Here is a 25,200-nt window from a genome sequence, read left to right as displayed (position 1 = left end):
GTGTAAGCACATTTCATCATCATCATCACACAGTCTTTATTCGGTTATAAAATACAATAACCATCAAAGCACAATTACATAACATGGTTAAGACAATACATTCCTAGAACAACATAAAACATATTTGCAAGTCACATTATCAGTGAATTCCGACATCTAAAAACATATTTAAGAAATGCAGTGACAGATGAAATCACAAATTCGTTTTCTAAAAATTGCAATGCTAAAAAAGCAGGCCGAGAGCGTCTCAAACCAAGACACTTTATAACTGGTACAATCCATCTCTTTCTTGGTACAACGTAATATTTACAAAAAAACATAATATGAATAGTGGATTGTAGTGAATCATCATCACAGGGACATTTACACAAATCTCTGGACCAGTCGTTCATCACTGGAAAGCTAAGGGATCTAAATAAAATATTGAGTCTAAAGCGAGTCAGCAAGAGACGGTCAAAATCATGATCAGTTAGGGATAGATATAGCTGGATAGTAGGTGACGGCAAAGTTAAGTAATGGGCCTGGACCGTGGATCTTTTCATCTCAGTAACTGCTTTAATTTCACCCAGGTAATCCATACAACAGGCCTTAAGATCTTTCCTGGAGATGTTACGTATCATGCAGGGGTTTGTGTAGTATTCCAAATGACCTATGTCTGACAGAAACCTTTTCACATACTCCAGCCACCTAATAAGTTTAACACCATCAGACTTCAGAACGTCAGACAACAAATAGCGGTTAAAACCAGTTTTGTCTGACAGCCAAATTCTGTGCCAAAGAAGGACAGGTTGAGTCTTAATAGTGTCTTCGAGGTATGGAATGCCCAGTTCCATATGGCATACATAGTTTGCGCTACTTTGGGGCACAGCCAAAAGAAACTTGAGGAACATATTTTCTGCGGTCTGTAAGACCTTTAGGTCTGCGTAGCCCCATACGCCTGCTCCATATGTAGCAATAGGCACACATTTGGCCTTATAAATGTATAATAGTTCGGCCGGTGGGTGCTTACCTAGTTTGCGGCTGAAGTTTGATAGGGCCGCTAATGCCCTAGTAAACAACAGACGCCTAGTTTTAATCGTCTCTATCCAGCTCCCTGTCCTGTCAAATAAGTTCCCTAAATAAGAGAATGTTTTAGTTCGCTCTATTGGCTTATCGTTGATGTATATTGTTTTAACCTTCTTATTTGTCCCTACCCCACAATTCATAGTATACGTTTTAGAACAGTTTATTGAAAGTCCCAAATTTGACATAAAACTAGTGAAAGAGTCAACGACCCTTTGGAGTCCCAGAGGTGTGCGGGCCATTAAAACTGCATCATCTGCGTACAGAAGTGCAGGAATGAATCACTTAACCGCCTTAGGGAGGTCCCTGCACTCTTTGATTAAAAAAGATTCCAAACCATTAATATACAATGTAAAAAGAAATGGGGCAAGGACACAGCCCTGCCGCACACCTCTCCCGATTCCAAAGTGACTCGTGCATTCTCCACCTCTCCCATATCTCACCTTGGCCCTTGCTCCAGAATACAGTTCTCTTAAGAATGTAATAATTAATAAATCTACGCCTAAAACTTCTAAAATCAGCCACAATTTATCATGGATAACGCAGTCAAAGGCTGCCATTAAATCCACAAAGGTCATAAAAAGTCTGCCCTGTTTTGCTCTGATGTATTTATCCATTGAAATATGCAGGTTTAGACCCTGTTCTACAGTGCCCAGACCCTCACGGAACCCATATTGTAGATCTCTGATAATATCTTGTTCATCAGCCCAGGTCTGCAATCTGTTCAGTAAGACCCGTCCGATGATCTTAGGTGTGGAATCCAGCAGCGAGATCGGACGATAGCAAGCTGGATTCGACCTGTCTCCCTTTTTAAAAATTGGTACGATCGTGGATTCGTACCATGTTGGTAAAAAGCCACTCTTATTACATGCATTTGAGATCTGGGTTAAGAGTGGACCCCATAATGCTACATTTGATTTAAAAAGGTCCACAGGGATACCGTCTCGTCCAGGGGCTTTACCAGCAGGACTAGAGTTAATAGCTACAGTGATCTCATTGAGGGTAAAATTCATATTAAGATCATGTGCTATACCCACTGTGTTAAGTATACGGCCTTCAGCCTCTGGAATCGGATTTTTATATAGGTTTGAATAGTGTTTTACCCATTCAGCTTCAAAAATGGCAATCTCCATTACTGCTTGTTCCTTGTTTACCATGAAAGGGGAGTTCACCGCTTGCCAGAAAGCGGAGAAATCGTGGCTATCTGCTGCATCCCGAAAGGCCCGCCACGTGTTTTGTTTTAGGGTGGACTTACTGTCTTTAAGTACATGTTTATAATTACGTCTTGCCTCCCTAACGTGTTCAATATTTTTAACAGGGGCATGAATGCAGTTTTTAAGGTTAGTATATGCTTTTATACATTCGGCATTAAACCAGCCTTGATTTCTTATCGAGCTCCTAGTACTTTTAACAAACAGTGAGTCTTTTATATATTTTGAGATGGCCAGAAAAGTTTCCCTAATATCTTTGCTAGGGGTATTTTCATCCAGGCATGATAAGAGCATGCTTTTACAATTTAGAACAATTTTTAATATGAATTCATTAGTATCTACGGCAGCCCACTTTAATGCAAAACCATTTTGCATGATCCCAGCAATATTATTAACGTTGTCTGGGGCAATTATTCTAGCATTTGTGCTCTGTTTGAGCATAGTCACGGCTACGCTCAGGGGGAAATGATCACTTAGGGCAATATCATGTGTCACGCTTGGGGGTTGGTTGACTTTCTTGGTCGTGGTCACTTCCTGTGATGTGACCCGATGTGTCCACGATGCACGCATTTCTATTTAGTTGAGGACTTTCAGTTAGTAAGTCAGGGCACCCCTGACTATTGTTATCAGCTGCTAGGTTTGCTCCAGGGTCAGATTAGCCCAGCTCAGTGACTCCTCGCCAGATAGAATCTGCTGCTCGATTGCTCCCACAGCCCCTGTTAGATAAGTGAGTAGTGTTTGGCATTAACGTGTTACTGTATTGGACTGCTTATTATTATTTTGTAGAGCAGTTTGTGCCTTTCTTTTGCCCATATTTAACACAGTTTGGTCAAAGTAAAGTAAGGCTAATTCCGTAGATACCTAAAACGACTAAAAGCCCTACTACAATCAAGATATAACAATTACAGCACTCAAAGTCAAAAATCGATGGGAACAATAGCCCCCAGTCACAGTAACTTACAGACTCAAATGCCGTGGTCCAGTCCAGTCTATATCGGGCTATGACGGGCTACGACGGGCCCGTCTTGGCCCGGTCTTTGCCCGGGCACGCCCGCGCGCGTCCCGCAGAGTGGGACCGCCGCCGTGGATTTATCGTCCCTCCAGGGACCGGGCTTAAAGTGCAAGGTGCTTCCGCGCCTGGGCAGGGGCTCGGGTAAAAGTGCAATGTGCAGAAGGTTTCTTTGCGGTCTCCCAAGGAGCGGGACCGCCGCCGTGGATTTATCATCCCTCCAGGGACCGGGCTTAAAGTGCAAGGTGCTTCCGCGTCTGGGCAGGGGCTCGGGTAAAAGTGCAATGTGCAGAAGGTTTCTTGGTGGTCTCCCGAGGAGCGGGACCGCCTCCGTGGATTTATCGTCCCTCCAGGGACTGGGCTTAAACTGCAAGGTGCTTCCGCGTCTGGGCAGGGGCTCGGGTAAAAGTGCAATGTGCAGAAGGTTTCTTTGCGGTTTCCCAAGGAGCGGGACCGCCGCCGTGGATTTATCGTCCTTCCATGGACCGGGCTTAAAGTGCAAGGTGCTTCTGCGTCTGGGCAGGGGCTCGGGTAAAAGTGCAATGTGCAGAAGGTTTCTTTGCGGTCTCCCGAGGAGCAGGACCGCCGCCGTGGATTTATCGTCCCTCCAGGGACCGGGCTTAAAGTGCAAGGTGCTTCCGCATCTGGGCAGGGGCTCGGGTAAAAGTGCAATGTGCAGAAGGTTTCTTTGCGGTCTCCTGAGGAGCAGGACCGCCGCCGTGGATTTATCGTCCCTCCAGGGACCGGGCTTAAAGTGCAAGGTGCTTCCGTGTCTGGGCAGGGGCTCGGGTAAAAGTGCAATGTGCAGACGGTTTCTTTGCGCTCTCCCGAGGAGGGGGACCGTCGCCGTGGATTTATCATCCCTCCAGGGACCGGGCTTAAAGTGCAAGGTGCTTCCGCGTCTGGGCAGGGGCTCGGGCAAAAGTGCAATGTGCAGAAGGTTTCTTTGCGGTCTCCCGGTAAGCACATTTGAATACTTAGGTCTCAAACTTTCTGAAAAAATGTGTTGGAGACCTCATATCTCAAAGATGGCCCTGAAACATAAGCAGGTAATAGTGGCTTTCAGGAAAGAACATCACTCTTCTTCAAGCAAACCGGTAGCTGCTGCCCTGCAAGTTTATGACCTAAAAGCAGTTTGTTCTGCATTGTATGGGTCAGAACTATGGGGCTTTGACAAAATAGAGGAGCTTACCAGACCAGAGAATACATTTTTAAGAAGGTTAGTGATGCTGCCACAGGACACCCCACTTCACCCCTTAATGTGAGATATGGGAAGGCAATTGATCATCGATATCGCTAAGCTCAGTCCATTGCTATTTTGGGTCAGAATCAGGTTGACCCCAAAATGCTGTTCAAATGCCAACACTATGGTGGAAATAATCTGCCTTGATAAATGCAATAAAATTAGCTGGTTGTGCAATGTAAGGAGGCTCCTAAAAGATATAGGGCTACAGGGAGCTTGGGATGACCCCAACACAACTCTGCTACTAAAAAGCACAGTAAAGAGACACTGTTGGGACTGGGTCACACAGGAAGATTGTGGGAGATACTCTTGGTGGACGCTAACAACAGAATTTATACTCCACAAACAGGTCAGCTCCTTGTAGCCTTATCTAGACTTAATTTAAACACCATATGATAGAAAGTTGTGTATTCAGTTTAGGCTCTGTACCCTCCCCTTGTACGACTTTCAAGGTAGATGGCAGAGCAATGCATCAATACTAGGAAATTGTCATGGATGCAAGGCCGTCACGGAATCTGTGACCCACGTTATGTTCGCGTGTCCAGCTTATACACAGCCCAGATTGGAATGTCTAAAATCAATTTGAAAACAAATGGGCACACGTAATTAACAGGTAGCCGTGCAAATATTTAAATCAGATACAAGACAATTGTTTGCCTGCACTGTTTTTAAGTTTCTTGGTCATATGTGGGGCATTAGGAAAAGTGCCGAAGATGGAAGGTTATGAAGTTGTACAAGTCAAGGAGATTTTACTGAGATTCATTTACTGAATCAATTGTAATATTGCTGTACTCATGTATTGTATATTTTGTATTGTACTTTAATTTCACAGACGTCTTGATTTTACTTATTTTAATGTCGTTTTATCCATAGTCAATTAATGCGAATTTTTTAGTATTTAATCAAGACACGATATTTTATATGATGAATATTGTCGAAGAGTTGAGACTCTGGAAACTTTTATGGCAAGTAAGCCGAAATAAAGAATTTTGACTTCACTTGGATACACTTATCTAACCTTCAATGATGGTGTAACTGACATTAACAAAAATCCTCAGCACACGTCTGTTGAGTAATATTACTCAACAGAGTGCGCTACGCTAAATCGTAGGCTTTTCATTCTTTAAAAATTTGTCATTAAGGTTTTAACTAAGTTGCTACGGAAACTGTTTTAACTACTTTTATTTTGTGTAGTATCTTTTCTGTTTATTGCGCATTTGCACACTACTGAAAGTGGCTTACCTGCACGCATTTTTCCTCTGATATACCGCGTTGCTTCTTTACCTGGTACTCCAGTTCCGGCGGGTTGCCGATCCCGGTACAGAGACGTGGCTCCTCCCCCCCACCGCACTTCCGCTTCCTGGGGGCTATCTTCAAAATCACGATCGGTACCCGGCCGCGCTGCCACGGAGAGCGCTACGCTAAATCGTAGGCTTTTCATTCTTTTAAAATTTGTCATTAAGGTTTTTAACTAAGTTGCTACGGAAACAGTTTTAACTACTTTTATTTTGTGTAGTATCTTGTCTGTTTATTGCGCATGTGCACACTACTGAAAAAGGCGTACCTGCACGCATTTTTCCTCTGATATACCGCATTGCTTCTTTGCCTGGTACTCCAGTTCCGGGTTCGGCGGGATGCCGATCCCGGTACAGAGACGTGGCTCCTCCCCCCAACTGCACTTCCGCTTCCTGGGGGCTATCTTTAAAATCACGATAGGTACCCGGCCGCGCGCAGCGGGCGCGCCGGCGGCGCGCCGTGGGCTCGCCAAAGACAAGCCCGTCTGCGCCCGTTCGCGCCGGTTCGGCGGCGGACGGGGATCATGCTGCTAGTTTACTAAGACCCAGGTATGTATACTCTCATTCTGAGCTGTGTGTAATTGGGAAGCATGCGGTAAAGTGCTTCCAGCCTCGGCTACTTGGATGTATGCACTGCGGTTTTTCATCCTTAGCACTGGGTAAACCTAGCAACTCCACCCCCCGCTCCTCGGTGTTGGTCTGCTTGCTTAACTGTTGTTCGCTTGTCAAACACTTTACTGATGTCTATTGTCTCTTGGAGGACAGGTCGCCTGATGTTCTGCTTCTCACTGAGACTTGGCTCTCGGAGAATACAGTGACGGAGCAGATACTTGCTCTTCCGGAAGACTACACAATGTATACTCTCAACAGACCTAGGAGAGGAGGTGGCATTGCAGTTATTTTTAAAACTAAGTTTTCTTTTACTTTTATTAAACAGACTGTTGCTGACTGTGAGTGCGCTTCTTGTAAAATAGCTCTTAACTGTAATTAAATGATGTCAGGATTATTGATTTACCGCCCCCCAGGTCCGTCCACAGAGTTCTGAGCTGCCCTACCAGAGATACTTAGTACCTTAGCAGTCAATGCCTCTAATTTTTATTTCATAGGCGACCTTAATTTACATCTAGAAAACGATTCCGACCCTATTGTAGCATCTTTTTTGGTGGACCTTATGGCCGGTCAGCTTGTGCAGCGGGTTCTCGGCCCCACTCATGAGGCCGGACACCTACTCGATCCCATTTTTACAAATATTTCATCTTCTGAGGTTCTTGTTCCAGACCCTATAGATTGGTCAGACCACTATTTAGTCACTATGGTGATCTATGACATTCGGCCTATACGTAAATCAGTAAACACTTCATCTATCAAGCGCCCTTGGCCTAAACTGAGCTGGGAGCATTTTCAAAATCATCTTGCAGCCACCACTCCGGTCTTTCCGGTTGATCCTAATGAGGCTTACTCTATCTTTATTGAATGGATTCTGCAACCTTTGAACGCTTTTATACCTGCTAGGCTCTCTAGGAATCGGGTCAAGAAGCCCAACCCTTGGTACAATGCAAAATTGGCTACCCTGCGTAAGTTGTGTAAGAAGTTGGAGAGAGTTTGGCGACGGGATTTTGATCCAGCCTCTAAGGCACTTTATCGCACGGCTATAAAGCGCTATCATAGGGCTCTCCATGCCGAGCGGGCCGCCTTTTATGCTGAGAAGATCCGGGTCAGTTCTAATCCAGCTAAGACTATCTTTTCCATAGTGACAGGGCTCAAGACTCAGAAGAATGTTGTAGGTGCAGGGATCTCTTCTGACTCACAGTGTGAAGATTTGGCCAATTTCTTCATTAAGAAAGTCAAGGATATTTATCAAAATTTTCTTATGGTCCCTGTAGGCCTTTCTGAGACCTCTAGTAATTCCCTTCATGGGGTTCTTGAAATCTTTCCTCCCATTACTCGAGAAGTGCTTCTGACACTCTGCGCTAAGGTCAAATCAGGCTCTCCGGCTGATCCCCTGAAGCCTGATCAATTTAAAAGAATACTACCCACTATTATCCATCCTCTGGAAGAAGTGATTAATGGATCTTTACGTGAGGCAGTTGTGCCCAGGGCCTGGAAACAGGCCAAGGTCCTTCCATTACTCAAAAACCCCTCTTTAGACCCCCGGAAACTTGAAAGTTTCCGCCCCATCTCCTTGTTACCCTGGGTTGCACAAATTACTGAGGCATATATTACCTCTCTCCTCACAGATTTTCTTACGGCTTATCAGAGGTTCGATGTGTTTCTAAATGGCTTTCGACCCGGCCATAGTACCGAGTCAGCAATTCTGGCCGTCACTGAACACCTCTGGGCGGCCTTAGATGCAGGGCAGACGTCGGCACTGATCCTTTTGGATCTTAGTGCCGCATTCGATACTGTATCTCATGTCATCTTGCTAAAACGCCTTTCTGAGGCTGGGGTCTCTGGGCCAGCTCTTAGATGGCTCTCCTCCTTCTTGGCTGGCAGGACCTTTCAGGTAGTCGCCCCCCCTTTTGCCTCTGGCACTTTTCCTATTGGTCAGGGGGTTCCACAGGGCTCGTCCCTGAGCCCCCTGCTCTTTAATCTTTATGTTCAACTTCTGGCGGAATTTGCCAGGTGCAGGGGGTTGACCATGGTTTCCTATGCTGACGGTGGCCCTCTCGAGTGACCACGAGCAGGACGCCATGAAATTTCAGGGCGACCTCTCTGCTGTTGCCGATTGGATGACTGCCAACTGTTTACAACTGAATTCTAACAAGTCTGAGGTGTTGTTGGTGGGGGGAAACCATGAGCACTGGAGTGACCCGTGGTGGCTTGCTAGTCTGGGCGCGGCACCTTCCCAAAAGCCGGTAGTAAAGAACTTGGGGGGTTTGGATGGACAGCTCACTCAATTTTTTGGTCCAGACGAAGAAGGTGGCTGGCACTTGCTTTGGTCTTCTTCGTGGGCTGAAACCCATTTTGGCCTTTTTTGATGCCTCAACTAGGCAGATCGTTATTCAGGCCTTGATTTTGTCAAGGCTAGATTACGCCTGCTCGTTGTATTTAGGAGTAAACAAATCTGAAATACAGAGGCTTAAGAGAGTCCAGAATGTGGCCGTCAGATCCCTCCTGGGCTTGCGTAGAACATGCTCTTTGACTAGTGCCATTCGTCGCCTTCATTGGCTGCCAGTGGCCAGGCGCATTGAGTTTAAGGCACTCTGTTTTGCCTTTAAAATTCTGAAGTTGGCATCTCCTTACATTTTGTCTGATCTACTTTCACCTTATATCCCTAGACGACCTCTTCGCTCTATGGGACAATGCTTAGTAACAGTTCCCCGGGTTAGGAAAGCCCGTGCTGGCGGACGCTCCTTCCGGCATAGAGCGGCCCTGTTGTGGAACTCTCTGCCGGTTTACATTCGGGAGCTTACCAATTATCTCCAGTTCAGGAAAGCAATTAAGACCTTTCTGTTCCCCTCTTTGTAGACCCTGATTGTTTTTTCATTTCGCTCTGCCGTTGCTTAGCGCCGGGACGCCTCTTAGCTGAGGCAGCTGTTGCGCTCTATAAAACTGACTAACATAACATTAAACACCTAAGCAAGTATACACAAATTATAAACACAGTTTCAGAAATCTTCTCTTTCTTTTATTCTTTTCTTTCTGATCAGCCAACACGTGTTTCGTCGCACAAACTTGGAAATCGTCACGTGACTTTCTTAAGGCTTCAATGTCATTGATAGCAACTTACCATGTGGTGATAATTCCATCCCACACGCTTTAGACTGCGAGTGAGTCTAGTACCCTTGCTTCAACGTGAGCAAATCCGTAATTTTCAGTAAAAGCACTACGCTCCGCGCCGTAGTACAGCTGCAACTAGATCAGTCTGTCCGGTCCTCGAGTACGAGAGCAAAAATGAAGGTGTAACTGTACCCATTTTATACAAAACACATTTGTATACAAATGCCGAAATGCGTTTTGCATCCACATAAGAAATACTGACAGCAGTACAGACTGCTGTAGTGAGAGAAAAAGCACTAGCTCAGGGGAAACGAATAATGGTCGTGACTCAGTATCAACATTAGAGGCTGTTATGAAAGCAAGCATTCCAAATGAGAAAGCACTGCATATACGATGGATACAATCCGCTAATTCTCTCACTGCAACAGATGTAAATTACAAATGTGACTCTACATTAAAAACAAAAGCATTCCTGCAGTATGAACAAGAATATCCTCTCCCGAATAAAATAGTGCCTCTAGATCAGTATGAATACATAATTTACACTGATAGAACTGTCCAGCCCGCAGTAGGCAGTAAACAGCAAAACAGCGCGGCATGTGCAATTGCAAAGGAATGTGTGCAGGAAGGCAATTTCTGTCCTTGCAATACACAGACGCAGTCTCTAGGAGATTGCACTGCACATCTGGCAGAACTAAAAGCCCTGATACTGGCACTTAAAAACACGGATCGGGAATTCCCCACACTTTTTGTGTGCGATTCGTTTTACTGTGTTCAGTCATACAACGAATATCTTCACTATTGGGGCCAGAATGGCTTTTGAGATTACAAAGGTTGAACAATAAAGCACAAGTTGCTCTGGGAACAGGTGGCAGATCTGAAGAAAGGCTTGCCATGGGCACATGTAATTCACACATTGAGTCACCAGTGTGTTGGCGTGCATGCTGAAGGGAATTCACTGACTGATGAAGCCACCAAGGTGATAGTGAGAACTGCTGCAGTTTACTGCAATCACTCATTCTAGTATGAGAATAGACAGATGATGATAGCTGTGAACGCTCATAACAACAGCTCAGCCTTGCTTAAAGGTTTTCCACTCAAGTACTCCTACAAGTTAGATGCGCAAAACATACTGTATGCTCAGATTCTAGGAGTGGGGGATAGAGTAATACCAAACATGGATTGCAGATTAGGTTTAATTCTAGCTGCACACGAGGGTCTGGGCTCATCACATGCAGGTATTACTGCAACGGTTTCACTACTGAAACAATGTTATTGGTGGCCAGGTCTTACCAAACAGACCAAAGGCTTTGTTCTTAAGTGCGACATATGTCAGCAGATAAGTGTTCCACTGTAGCACGTCCACCACAAACAATGTTACTGATTTCAGACAGACCTCTTGCATGTGTCTATTTGGACCACTGCTGCCTTTTGTAATCTGATGGGGCTGACAGGTACATCTGGGTGGCAGTGGATTCATGCTCTAGATTCCTGTGGGTTTTTGCCCTAGGACTTGGGTGACGCTCGAACTGTTATAAAGGATTTACAAGTCTTTATAGGGACAGACGCAATAGGCACATTACATTTTGACCGTGGGCCTGCGTTTAGCTCTCAGGCTTACAAAGAAGCCATGGAAAGTTTGGGTGTGGTCTTGCGGTACTCCTCTCCATATCATCCTGAGGAAAATTAAATTGTGGAAAGGAAAAACCGGGACTTAAAGTAATCCTTAACAGCCAGTAGCGGTCCGTGGAGGGTGTTCCGTGGGGCGGTGAGGCGGGGCGGGGGAGGGGCAGGGTGGAGAAATGTAAACACCGGAATATGGATGAACGGAGGTAAGTACACATTTAAATAAATAAAACAAATTTTGTTGCGCGCGCTGCATCGCAAAATGCGAGGTTATTAGGCCTGGGTGGCAGTTGGGTCAATCACCTATATGGGGTCCAGAGGGCACTTATTAACATGTCAAGAAGTTCTCTAGGGGGCCGTACTCTTTATGAAGTCCTGTTTGGGACAAGAATGTGGGCACCCGACCTCAATGGTGGCAGCGCAGTGGCGGATGAAAAACTATTTGGCATATTTGGTTGTTTTATTGTTTTACAGGAACTCAATAAAAGCAATGTCCAAGTAAAACGCACCGCCACTCGGGAAGTGAAAGCTGTTTCCGCAAGACCTGCCTGGGTCTCAAAGATTGGGGACTTGGTCAGAGAAAAGATTGTGGAGAAAAAAGAATTTGGGCCATCTTACAGAGTGCCTGTCCTGGCTGTTGAAGGAACAAGAACAGTCCTTCGTCCTCCTATTGCCGGCAAGAAAGAAAATATATTAAACTCCATTGATTTGATCAAACCACACTATGTGGCCAATACTGAATAGCAGGCCACGTGGGCTCCTGGGTTCAACCGATCTCCTCTCGCTACCATTCAGGAAGTTCATTGAAGGAGTCACCAACAATGAAATAGAACTTTTGCCTGTTGAATTTGAACAGCAGCAAAACACAAATGAAACACAGATCAAAAATTTAGCCTCATACCGCATCTATGTGAATATTTCTCATAACAAGTCATCTGCCAGTTCTATAAAACCTGCTGAGCTACCAAAGATAGATCAAAATGCTTTTGGCTACTTTATAGATTTTGATACGTTCTCTCTTGATCCAAGTGAACCTGAGTCACCGCCAGCTCCTGTTCACCACAAACAACATCTTTGTGATTTCTACCTTGGGCTGAAAAAGACTTACTTTGTCTCTCCCTGGCTACAGCTATGAATTGCTATAGGTCTAATGTTCCTAGTCCTTTGGATAGGTGTAGTCACTCTCTTTTCGCTGCTCCTGAATGGACACTATCTCTCAGAATGCTCCGCAGTACAACATGTGAACTTGGTCCTGAAAATGCATGCATCACCACACCGCGAACAAAAAGACCTGTCCTTGATGAACATTACAGCAGTTTAAGTTCCAGAAGGAATAGTTTGGGACAGGGTTTCATATAATGTATATGGTCCAACTGAACTTTTAAAAATGCTACACCTGTTTAAACTTTCTTTGAATGATATCATCACCTCCAGTACTTTCTCTGATGATTGGGACTTTGAAACTTTATATAATATGCTGTCTGATTTAGAACAATCTGCTGCATTTTCCAGTAATTAATTATATGATGATACACCTGATTTTGACAACATGTATTGTTACCAACACTATGGTCATAACTTGTTGCACAAAGCAAGTATCCCACGTAACGTATTCACTTACTATCAATGGGAACATTGCCCGTCACCGCCGAAAGGAAATTTACAAACATTTGCACAGAGGTTTGCTTATTTTTCTTTGTTTAACACATCAGACCCGACATCTTATTATTATAAGCGTGCACCTACACATGCAAAGAAAAGTATGCTCACCAACACGAAACTGATATACTCTGCTTCCTTTATTTCCCAGCGGTCTTTAACGGGTTTCGTGTTTTGGAGGGACACCATAGACACAAAATCTGCTGGGGGCCTAAAGATTGGCACGTTCAGGAAACTGAGGCCCTATTTGGAGCATGTCTCATGCCACAGCATTTTATCTTACTGAACGACAATGTGCAACAGACTTCCTGTCTTGGGGTAGCCAGGATGAAGGACTTGCACACACCTCAGATTTCCTCACCTACACACTTTGAGGGATGGCAAAATTACACACAAAATAGTGAGTATATACTAGATGACATTCTACATGATGGCTCGTATAATTCATCTGATCCCAATTGGAAGGGATGGTTGGTTTGGCCTATCAACACTAATAGGTGTCTGTCAAGAATCTCAGATGACGTGGATCTCAGGGATTTTTTAGTAAGTTGCATGTTAGCAATAGATGTCAGTATTTTGGGTTGCTTCATATGTAATAAGATGGTATTTGCAATGAATATATCCCCATTTATCGTTTTCAGACTTTGTGACCTTCCGAGAAATACTTGAAGGTTTCTACATAAACCGTGAGTTTTGGTAGACTACAAACGCCACAGGTTAGGATAAGCCTTAGCGCGCTTATACCGCCGTGGTGTTTTTCCTTTAGGTCCTGATGAAAGCTTTGCTAAAACAATTAATAGAAGCTGAAACATGTTGACCATATGCACTTTGTTTGGATGAAACTGGACAAACTAATTCCAGTTAGGGACATCCATTTTTTCACTTGTTTTTATACAGGAGCCTTTAATTCCGCTAAATAAAATTGTTGAGTGGATAATGGTCCCCTCTTTTAACATTTTCACCACATTTTTTTCACACAGCACCTTGGATTCACAACACGCTCCGCTATATTTGAAGCGCCGTAGCACACCAGAGATACATTCGGTATCTCTGGTGGAACCCTATGATGAAGCATGTCAACGACTAGGTCGGTGAGTGAGGGTTCTTTTACTGTCCTGTAGTGACTCCTTCTTCTGGCATTTTTTCTTCTTAGGACACACTCTTTTGTTGTTATATTTATTCTTGACTCAAGGGGAATAAGAGTGGTTCCGTGATTCTTTACCCTTTCTCTCTTGTTGTTTTTGAATAATGAAGAACATATTACACTACCAGTCACAACATTCCAATTTCAATACTGTCTGCAGTATCACCACGTAGGCAGGTATGAAGCGTTGTATAAGGGATACATACATGAATCTTGGTAATTCTCCTACAGATTTCGATGCAGGAATGAAGACACTGACGTTTTTCTCAGCGGTTCAGACTCTGAGAATTCTTTAAGTGGGTCTCTAATTTGTCAGGATATTATGCTTCACGGAGCATGTAACGCTTCAGTTGCAAACCTATCTGGTCTCCTAAGAGGATCCCAAACTGCTGTGATTCATCCGGTGTTCAAACTGCTCTTGAATGTAAGTTATTTGATGTTGAATGATCAAGATTGTTGTGGGACGTTACCAGGCTTACTTGTTCCAGCGTTACTTGTTGTATGCAAGTATTGTTTCCACCCACCTACACAGTCAGGAAGGCGCCACTATGGCCGTCATTGAATGTTTGATTCTCTGAGTAAACTGAAAGCCATGCTTTTACAGAAGGATGTGGACTTAACCTCAGCCTGGGAGATCTTTAGCTGTGATACAGTCAGTAGCCTAAACAACTTCCCACTCCATTTCAGGGAAAGGGTACATTGTATCTGTAAGATGTCTTATACGAGTGGGATTGTGCACCTATTTAAGAGCATAGTTTCTGGACTATTGAGTACCTTTCAGAAAATCTTCGGACCTATCCCATCAATTATACACTCTGTATTGGGAAGAGTTTTTTTAGGGCTTCTGCTGGTCCTACTCCTTGTACTGGGTATCCTGTTTTTAATATTTCTGCTATGCAATGGACGTCCCCGCTTCCAAACAGATGAAAAAAGCAGTCCTGGTGGGATGTTGCCATGAACCCAGGGTACTCCATCTGGGCGCAGCTTGGCTTCGGGAGCTAAGAGAGCATTGGTTCCTATCATTCAGATCAGTCTGGGTTGACTGCGTCTTGCCTATACTCCGCTGCCAGATCTGTGGATACGAATGCGTGTTGGACATATGTCTAACCTTTCCATTGGTTCCATTGGTTGCGCCACCAGACATAGAAGCAGTACCTGACCCCTTAAAGGCCCACATATTACAGTCCTTAGCATATTCCCATGTTGTTGTTGGCATTTTTAGAGCCACCATGGGATGTCAGGGTCAGTTATCCTCTGGATTAGATCGATGCTCAGAATGGTCAATATCTTGACAGCTCTAAAGTCTGAACAGTATAATAGCACAAGCTGCTGAAGGGATCAAGCGAGGGAAGGAAAGGAAGGGAACAGCAGGGAGGGAGGCCTGTATGAACAAGGAACAGAATTACAATAAGAACTATGAATACAGATTTTGGGGGTAATTCTATTGAGTCATCATAAATACCTGTAAATAGTAAGAAGAGAGACTTTAACCAGGCACCTTCAGAGTATGTTTCAATAACCAAGACCATCTAGTCATGATTGTTCAGTGCTGTCAGGTGGGAGAAACAGAAAACAGAACCAGCCCATGTAAAGAACCACTAATCTCTATAGCATATATAAACTATATCAGGGTTAACGTCAAGTGTCCATTCCACCTACCCTCAATGTTAAGCTGCCGTGAATTCCAGGGGAGAAGATACCATTGATGAAGGAACTACTTGCCCCCCTGTTAAGGAAGGCAAAACAAAACAAAGCAGCAAACGAAATAATCAGATGACAGTGCATATTGAGTATCATAGCACAAAAAGAATCCAAAACTTCGAAATTATTTTGTAGTATCTCTTAGACCTTTGAATTACCAACTGCCCAGGGTCCTGACTTGAAGGACAATGAAAGGTGCCCTTGTTCAGTAGGGTTGTACGATTATACTCCAAAGTGCTATCAATCGTCAGTTCTGGAATACTTTCCAGAACTGTTCACAGTAAAATGATTCAATTAGTTTATCCCCCCCCTGCATGAGACGCCCAGGGATCTCGCCAACAGGAGGAAGTTACTAGGGAATAGTTCCACCCAGGTGTCCCACTGCAAGAGGCTCCCTGCAGAGGGCTTTGCCAGCGGTGGGGCTACCTCTTTGGCAGCGCCAATGATCGCTCGAAAAGCCTGTCTGACACGGGCAGCGGGGTCCACCGATGGTCTCAGAAGCAGATGCAGAAACAGTAATTTACGCATATAAACGGTGCACAAAGCACCCTTACCGAACCAGAGTGCTTGCTCTGCGTCCCAAGAAATACTTCAATTATTGGCTGCGTCCACAGGTGCGGGCGAGCCTATGAAGGCAGTTTGACCTTATGCAGGCATGAGGGCGTGCCACCTCCCCTTTCTTTAGCATCAATGCCTGGAACTTGTAGTTCCACTGGTCCTGGTTCACTCAGGATTCTGCTTGCGATATTAATGAAAAATACCCGTTTTCTTGGCCTGGCAGTGTTCACGATCCCTCGACAGCACTAGTGAGTCATGACAGTACATCCCTTCCCCAGAGAATATTGACAGGGACATGGCTTTCTAGGACATGGCTTATGAAACAAATCGACTAGTCTTGGTGGGTGTACTGCCATGGATGGCACCCAAGAGTTCTCTTCTGGCCCATACCCTTTCCAAGGCACCAAATAGCAGAGTTTTCACCCTCTACATTTTGAATCAAGAATACCTTTCACCTTGTATTCCTTTTCATTATCCACCCAGATAGGCACAGGTCTATTTTTGACGGGCGAGTATGCAGGTTTGAGTAGGGAAACATGGAAAACAGGGTGAATACATAAAGTAGAAGGTAAGGCTAGTTTTACTGGAACCGTATGTATACACTTTAGAACTTTGTAGGGGCCTATATATTTTGGGCAAAAAATGATGAATTTCTTGAAGCTGATGTTTTTCGTGGATAACCATACCCTATTGCCTGTTTTATACAGGGGGCTTGAACTCCTGTGTTTATCAGCATATGTTTTATATCTAATTTTAGCTTGATTTAGATGTTCTTTTACAGCCTTCAATGTGGTTTTGATTTGAGTGACTGTCCAATAGCTCGGGAAGTTTATGTGTCTCATTCGGATTCTGTAACGGGACGAAACATGAGTGGAAACCATACATACTATAGAATGGTGAAAAGCGAGTAGAACTATTTGAAGCACTGTTATATGCAATTTCGTCCAGCCATAAACTCTCCAACCATGTGTCTGTGTCTCAATCTGCATAACACCTTAAATATTGCTTAAGGGTCTAGTTTAGGCGCTCTGATGTCCATCAGTCTAGGGATGAAAACTTCTGGAAAGGGCTGTAGAGATCTGCAATGCACAACTGTGCGGTGAACTGGGTTTCTCTGTCGGATACTATAGTTTTCGGTGGCCCATGTAAACTCACTAAGTGTTGCAACAAAAGTTGAGCCAATTGTCCAGCTGTGGGTATACGTTTGCAGGCTATGAAATGTCCCATCTTCGTCATATAGTCTACTACCACTAAGACTACAGTGTATCCATGATCATTAGGTAAACCTACCACAAAGTTCTGAGATATGTTTTCCCAAGGTTTCTCTGGCACGGTGAGAGGTTGTAGCAGTCATTGTGGTTTTGTTTTGTTTGTTTTCGTCTGACTGCAAACATCAAATTCTTTTCCCCATGTAACGACATCTTGTTGTAACGATGGCCACCAAAACTGGCATAACACCCGTTCCACGGTTTTTCTTCCTCCGTTATATCCAGCACTGGGGATCTCGTGACATCAATGAAACACTTGTTTTCTGAGATTCTTGATTGGGACTAGGATATTGTTTTCCATTCACTGGTGTCCCTTTCTTCACTTGCCATTCTCCATGCCTTATCAGCCAATCCCTCCATTCAAAGGCTTGTATACCGTCTGCCACTTTCTTCAAAAACGTGTCAGTTTGTAACAAACAAACTACCTTGGATGGATCTATCATTGCCCTATCGAACATGACCTCTGCTTCTCGCTGTGATTCTTGGCGTGTCAATGCATCTGTCTTCCTGTTCTCACTCCCCGGTCTGTACGCTACCAAAAAATGTGTATTCTTCAAAGAATACCATCCACCTCAGTTGTCTGGGCTTTAAATGCCGAGCAGTCTTCATAAATTACAGATTTCCATGATCCATAAACACCGTAACTAGATGTATCGCGCCCAACATCCAATGTCGCCATTCCTTAAAGGCGTCTTTTATCGACAACAATTCCTTTTCAGCTTTTGCATAGTTAATCTCAGCCTTGTTCAGCTTTCTTGACATGTAGGCAATGGGATGTAGTTGACCCCTCGTATCATGTCGCTGTGATAACATGGCTCCTATGGCATCGTCTGAGGCATCTGCTTCCACTAAGTCCGGTTTAACGGGATTTAGATGTATTAAGATAGGAGCGGAAATAAACCCTGTTTCAAGGTATCAAAAGTTTGTTGAGCCTCTTGTGTCCATTAAAAGGTGGTGTTCTTTCTCAACAACTTAGTAATAGGAGTCACTGTTTTCGAGAAGTGGTGGATAAACATCCAATAGAAGTTTGCAAACCCAAGAAAGCATTGTGCGTCTCAGATGTTCTCTGGGCTGGGCCATTCTTTTACGTCCAGGACCTTCCTTTTGGCCATTTCTTGCCCCCAAGGGGTTAGCATTACCCCTAGGAATTCCACTGTGGTGACGTGGAATTCCCATTTGCTGAGTTTGCAAAACAGCAGGGTTTCTTGTAGAGTCTTTAGTATCATTCTCACATGTTTTACATGAGATTGTTCTTAGGAGGAATATATGAGAATGTCATTGATGTAAACCACAGCATATCAACCCAGGTATTCCCACAACACATCATTGAGGCAAAATTGAAATGCTGCTGGCACATTGCATAACCCAAATGGCATTACAAGGTATTCATATAATCCGAATATGGTTTTAAAAGCAGTCTTCCATTCGTCTCCATCTCTCATCCAGACAAGATGGTAAGCTCCTTTAAATTCCAATTTGGCGTAAGGCACTACCTTTTTTACTTGTTCAAGCAATACTGGTATTAAGGCCAGGGGGTGCCTATTCTTGACTGTGATAGTGTTCAAGGCTCTATAGTCAATACATGCGTGGAGCTCACCTTTTGCCTTTGGATGAAAAACAGGGGAGAAGCGACTGGAGATTTGGAATGTTAAATAAATCCCAGTGCCAGGTACTTCTCTATGTACTGGCGGAGGTGTTGGGTTTCCGTTTCCGCTAGTGCATAAATCCTCCCACAAGGAACCACCGCCCTGGAAAAAGATCAATTTGGCAATCGTATTGACGATGAGGGGGTAATACTTCGGCTTTTTGATCGCTGAACATGTCTGAGTAATCAAGGTATTGGTTGGATAGGGTGGTATCTTTTCCTGCTGCTTCGGCAATACAATGTTTAAGTGTGAGTGCCTTAGAGGAGATCTCTATGGTGAACAAGCAGTGTTTCTTACAGTATTCAGATTCCATGCTGACTGTCTTTTCCATCCAATTGATTTTCAGATTGTGTTTCTGAAGCCATGGTAATCACAGGATAATTCCGTATTGGGGTGCAATGATAACATTGAAGGATACCTTCTCCAAGTGCTGTTTGTCATACAACACCTCTATTTCTTCTGTAGTAAAACGTATGGGACCTGAGGCTAATCTTTTCCCATCCACTGCCAGTACTTCCTCAGGGACTGCTTTTTCTTTCAGTACTAACCCAAGCATCAGTTCCTGTGACTCATCAATAAAACACCCGGTGGCTCCGGAATCCACCATGGCCTGCACTTCTCTCCAATCCGTCTGGATCCATAAACTAACCGTTATGAAGAATTGTTCTTTATGCTGCGTCACCACCTTATTCACAGAAGGGATTACTACAGTGCTCGAAGGATCCCCTTCTATCTTCCCTGACCCATTTAGTTCTCCTACATTTTCTCTGAGGCAGCGGTAGCCATGACTCTCCCGAAACCACATCTATTAGATTTTGTCTTCACATGACAGTCTTTTACAAAGTGTTCTTTCATACGGCAATATAAACAAAGACCTTACTTCTGTCTTGTCTCTTGTTTCTCTTGGATCAGGGAAGCTCGCATGGAGTGTGGTTTGTCTCACTGCTATTATTCAAAGTCTTGGTACGCTCAAATCGGGGTATATGTTTTCTGTACGCTTGTTCTCACCTTTGAGTTCACTAAGCCGATGGTCTAAACCAAATGCGAGCTCGATCCCTTCTTTGCATGACGTGGGCTGGGGCTCTATTTGTGCAATTATATCCTTGAGTTCGTCTTTTAGACCCTGATGAAAGAGTAGAGCCTGCTTGGATTCAGGCTACTCAGATTCAGTCACCAATCGAAAAAACATGTTCAGGTAGACTATGAGCTCCTTTTTCCCTTGCTTTAATTCCAATAGTTCTCTATCCACTGTGAACGTAGCCGCCCTTCTATTGGAAACTTTTTCAAACTCAACTCAAATCCCTTCCCAGTCATATAGAAGAAGATCATCTCTTCTTACCAATTCTACAGCCCACTGAGCCATATCCTCTGCGAGGTAAGACACCAGAAAAGCGACTCAGGCTTGGTTAGTAGGAAAGGCCTTTGTTCTACATGAAAAATGTAAAAGGATTTGAGTGAGAAATACTTGGATCTTGCTAGCCTTCCCATTGGATCCCTCTGGAGCAGCCACTGGAATCAGAGCCGGGAATTCTACCAGTACAGGGCCTATTGAGGGCGGTGTGGGAGTCCCTACATCAAGGGGGTTTATTTGCATTCTCTCCATTCTGTTTTGCAAAGCCACAGTTTAGGCATGTGCTGCTATTACCCCGACCTGCAAAACAGCCCAAGTAGCCATGATGTCATCTAAGGTAGCCGTTCTGCCTTGACCCGATCAGGAGAATTAGTATTCTTGGGCCGATAACTTTGTCAGTGTGGGTTATTCTTGGGATCATATTGATGCTCAGAATGGTCCACCTCTTGACAACTCCAAAGTCTAAATGCTATAACAGCACAGACTGTTGAAGGGATAAAGCGAGGGAAGGAAAGGAAGGGAACAGCAGGGAGGGAGACCTTTATGAACAGGGAACAGAATTACAATGAGAACTATGAATGCAGACTTTGGGAGTAATTCTATTGACTCAAAATAAATATCTGTAAGTAATAAGGAGAGAGACTTTAACCAGGCACCTTCAGAGTCTGTTACAATAACCAAGACCATCTAGTCATGATTGTTCAGTGCTGTAAGGTGGGAGAAAACAGAACCAGCCCATGTAGAGAACCACTAATCTCTGTTGCATATATCAATAATATCAAGGGTAACGTCTAGTGTCCATTCCACCTACCCTCAATGATAAGCTACTGTGAATCACAGGGGAGAAAATACCATTGATGCAGGAACTACTTGCTCCCCTGTTAGGAAGGCAAAACAAAACAGAGCAGCAGACGAAATAATCAGATTACAGTGTAAATTGGGTATTTTAGCACAAAAGGAATGCTAAACTTCTGAATTATTCTGTAGTATCTCCCAGACCTTCGAATTACCAACTGCTCAGGGTTCTGAGTTAAAGGACAATAAAAGGTGCCCTTCTTCAGTAGGGTTGCACGATTGTACTCCAAAGTGCTATCAATAGTCTGTTCAGGAATGGTTTCCAGAACCGTTCACAGTAAAATTATTCAATTTGTTTATTCACCCCCACATGACACGCTCGGGTTTCTCACCAACAGGAGGAAGTTACTAGGGAATAGGTCCACCCACGCGTCTCACCGCAAGAGGCACCCTGCAGAGGGCCTCGCCAGAAATGGGTCTCTCTCTGTGGCAGCGCTGATGCACGCTCAAAAAGCGTGTCTGACATGGTCAGCGGGACTTGCAGACAATGTCAGAAGCGGATGCAGAAGCAGTAATTTTCAAATGCAAACGGTGCACGAAGCACCCTTACCGAATCAGAGCACCTATCCTTCGCTCTGCGTCCCAGGAAATACTTCAGTTATCTGCCGCGTCTGCAGCTGCGGGCGAGCCTATAAAGGCAGTTTGACCTCACGCTGGCGTGCGGGCGTGCCACCTCCACATTCTTTGGCATCAATGCCTGGACCTTATCGTTCCACTGGTCCCGGTTCACTCGGGCATTCCTTTTGCTGTATTAATGAAAACTATCTGTTTTCTTGGCCTGGCAGTGTTCACGATCCTTCAGCAGCACTAGTGAGTCATGACACGAGATGCTTCAGCTCCTTTCGAAATGGACAACAAGCACACAGGTTTCTAGTGTTTCCTCAGCAGCGGCTGCTGTGGGAACTGAAGAGAATCATCTTTGCTCCATTGACCTGATCCTCAAGGTGTTACAGGGACCGTCATCTACGTAGGCAAGCACAGTGATTTTGTGTCTCCCACACAAAACACATAAACAATTGGCCCTCCGTGTGATGGGAACTAATCGGCCTTTTTCCAAAACAAGCCAAATTGGAATCCGGAAACATAATTTTGTTTTATTTTTCTCTCCTTGCTCTCACTGAGCACCATGACCTTCGATGTGCTCAGTTGGTCTAAACAGTATATTAACTTATTTAGAGGACTTATAGAGCTTTTTTTACTTTTTACATCGTTTTTACATACACCTTGTTGTTTAGAAGTTTTTACATTCATTTTTTAACAATGTTTTTCTGATTCGTGGACATGCATACTTTAGCATTAGTTTATCTTATTATGCTTCAGATGAGGAGTGGGTGTTATGAGCCCCAATGCACTCCAATATAGGCCTAGGTAGCTGCATGGTCTTTCATCTACATTTGTCCTACCTTGCTCTACATAACATATCTGGCACTGACCATTTACCTAGTTATGAACCTCATTTACTATGCATGAGGGTTCTTAGTATCACACAGCAGGATTACCATCTTTTGTATAATAACTCTGTACAAAAGTTACCGCTATCGTCATCCTTGGACGACAGGCCCATAGTACCATGACACAACTAGGTAGAACCCCTGAGGGTACCTTTTGGATATATAAGCACCACATCTTGCTGGGAAAAGCAGAGGAGAAGCTTCAATGCTGACACGAGGCGCTGAAGTCCCTGCACGCAGAAACTCCAGCATGCAGTGATCTGACATCCCTTGCGGGGTTTCCAACTCGAGACCAAGACGGGGTCCTTTGTTCTTTCCCATCAGGTAATGGGGTGGCTCTTTCCTAGGCGATTGTTTGCTTCACACCTACTTACATGCTAGGTACACTTAGGTACACTTAACTAGGGTTAGCATCTTAGGAGTACGCATGACTACTGCCATGTATCTATATGCCTGCATATATTCACTGTTTTAGCACCATGGTAGAATTCTTCCTTTTATTGACTCTTTTGGTGCTTGCAATTGTATATATCTGTTCTGTCTAATTGTTGTCGCAGCACACATATTTTATACTAGAATGACGCTGGTTCAATAAATGCTTATTGAAAATGTCCCCTTCGTTTATGCTGTATATCTCTCTGAGAAGAAGTGAGCATGAGTGACTGAGCAAAAAGTATTTACTGTTTACATGATCCCTGAAGGATCGAGGGTTGTCATGTTCGATAGTTGCCAGATACTATTCGCTCCTTGGTAATGTTAGGGGACTTATAGTGACACTGTGAACTAGCTGGTCTAAAGGCTAACATATCCTTTGGGGGCATCTGGAATCAGTCTGGATACCAATCCCGTAGTTTCTGTTGTCTAAACATGCAGATCCAATATAGATTTGTAGAAACTACAGGACAGCAGGCGGCAGATGCGGCAGTGGATACCCTCCATGGGGGTGTTGGCTGCATTGGGAGAGGATGTTCCAGTGTGTGCGGTGCACCAGCCAGGTTCAGTGCACCATCCAGCAGCTGGCACTCCGCTGGGTGGATTTTCTTGACTGGGAGCAGGACCTGCTCGGCCCCCTCAGTGTCAAGATTCCGGGGCTGGGTGAGTATTAATTTATTTGTATTTCTACAATCCGAACCTTATTTTTCCAAATCGCAGCTCACACTAAGAGACAAGTTACGTCTAGTTTACATTAAGAAAATTATTATTATGTGATCCAGTTTCTAGTTTAAACTAGGCAGGTGCTCAGCGCTACCTAATGTCGCTCATCATTGGCCTCGCTTTGGCCGATTAATTAGGAAGCCAGTGCAGACTATCCTTCTGTCGCCATAGTGAATCAGTAATAGCAGTAAGTTAACCTTTCCTCTGTGACTTTGTTTCTGTAGCTCGTATAGTTCCAAGCTAACATCGATATGTAGTATGCATCTATGCATTGAAAAAAAGGGAGACTGAGTTGGTCCATCAAGGGGGATGAGATTGCGAAATGAGAATAGAATCAAAGATCATTCAATGGAATGCATCAGTTCTAAATGTAGTTTTTGGTAAGGAAATGTGGAATAGGGATTTTAGGATTAGTATTGGCAAATCAACAATAGTCGATAGACTCGACACTAGTACTATAGGTGGTCTGTTTTTGAGAAGTACAATTATGTAACTGCATTTACCTGTCATAATAGTTTTGTGGAGATTAACTGCATAACTGATCTATTTCTTTTTATCTTCTTCATTGCTTACATCAGCATCCAAAGGCAAGAAGAGGGACGTTGCAGAGGGTCTGGGAGTAGCTGGTCATCAGAAGGCGCCAACCCCACTAAGGCCGAATGTTTATTGTTAATATGTCCCTAATGTTGGGTTTTATGATTGTTGTGGGCTTAACATATAATCATGGGGTATTGGAATGTTGGTGTTGAATTCCAAGATGGAAGTTGCTGCCTGGAGGCTGGGGAGAAATAAAGTTGCTCTGACTGCTGTCTTCCTTCCACGTGGCGATGAGAACGGGAGACAAACCCACTCGTGCAAAGCACAACGGATTCAGTTTTAGTTTATTTCCTGCTATCTCTGCATTATCTTTTGTCCCTTATATAACATGTTTTTCCTTTTTGGTAGCTGACCATTTGCAGTCTCTAGTCCACTTATATTCTGCATTGTTGGCAATCATTCCCTCTCTCCTATATATCTTGTATCACTGTAAGAGTAAGACTAAGAAGAACACATTTTTGGTACTCTACTTTCTACCATGAAGACTGCAGGCCCAAGTAAGCTAGTATTATAATATTCACCATGTATGTTTGCTGAGAAGGCTTTATTTTTCCTGCTCCTGATCTAACAGTTGAGTTCACGAGTGAGTGGCCATGGTCATGGACCACCCCTACAATGTTGTGTGCTGTTTCTATCACTTATATAGTAT

General features: G+C 44.0%; 1 protein-coding gene and 1 long non-coding RNA gene across 4 annotated transcripts in view; one reads left to right on the top strand and one right to left on the bottom strand.

Annotated features, from left to right (window-relative positions):
- Positions 1-5,832, bottom strand: part of LOC146857257 (uncharacterized) — a 184,759-nt gene extending 178,927 nt beyond the window's left edge. For all 3 annotated transcript variants that reach the window (XR_014979556.1, XR_014979557.1, XR_014979558.1), the window contains exon 1: positions 5,768-5,832. This is a non-coding gene — a long non-coding RNA (uncharacterized LOC146857257). The remainder of the gene's footprint in view (positions 1-5,767) is intronic.
- Positions 5,833-6,137: 305 nt separating this feature from the next.
- The window catches only part of LOC146857256 (uromodulin-like), a 99,473-nt gene continuing 80,410 nt past the window's right edge, over positions 6,138-25,200 (top strand). Inside the window, exon 1 of the mRNA XM_085647762.1 lies at positions 6,138-6,369. The gene's annotated coding sequence lies outside the window, so the exon portion shown is untranslated. The remainder of the gene's footprint in view (positions 6,370-25,200) is intronic.

Source organism: Triturus cristatus, chromosome 3_2, assembly GCF_964204655.1.
Source record: "Triturus cristatus chromosome 3_2, aTriCri1.1, whole genome shotgun sequence".
NCBI classification, from domain to species: domain Eukaryota; kingdom Metazoa; phylum Chordata; class Amphibia; order Caudata; family Salamandridae; genus Triturus; species Triturus cristatus.
This window is presented reverse-complemented; position numbering and strand designations above follow the sequence as displayed.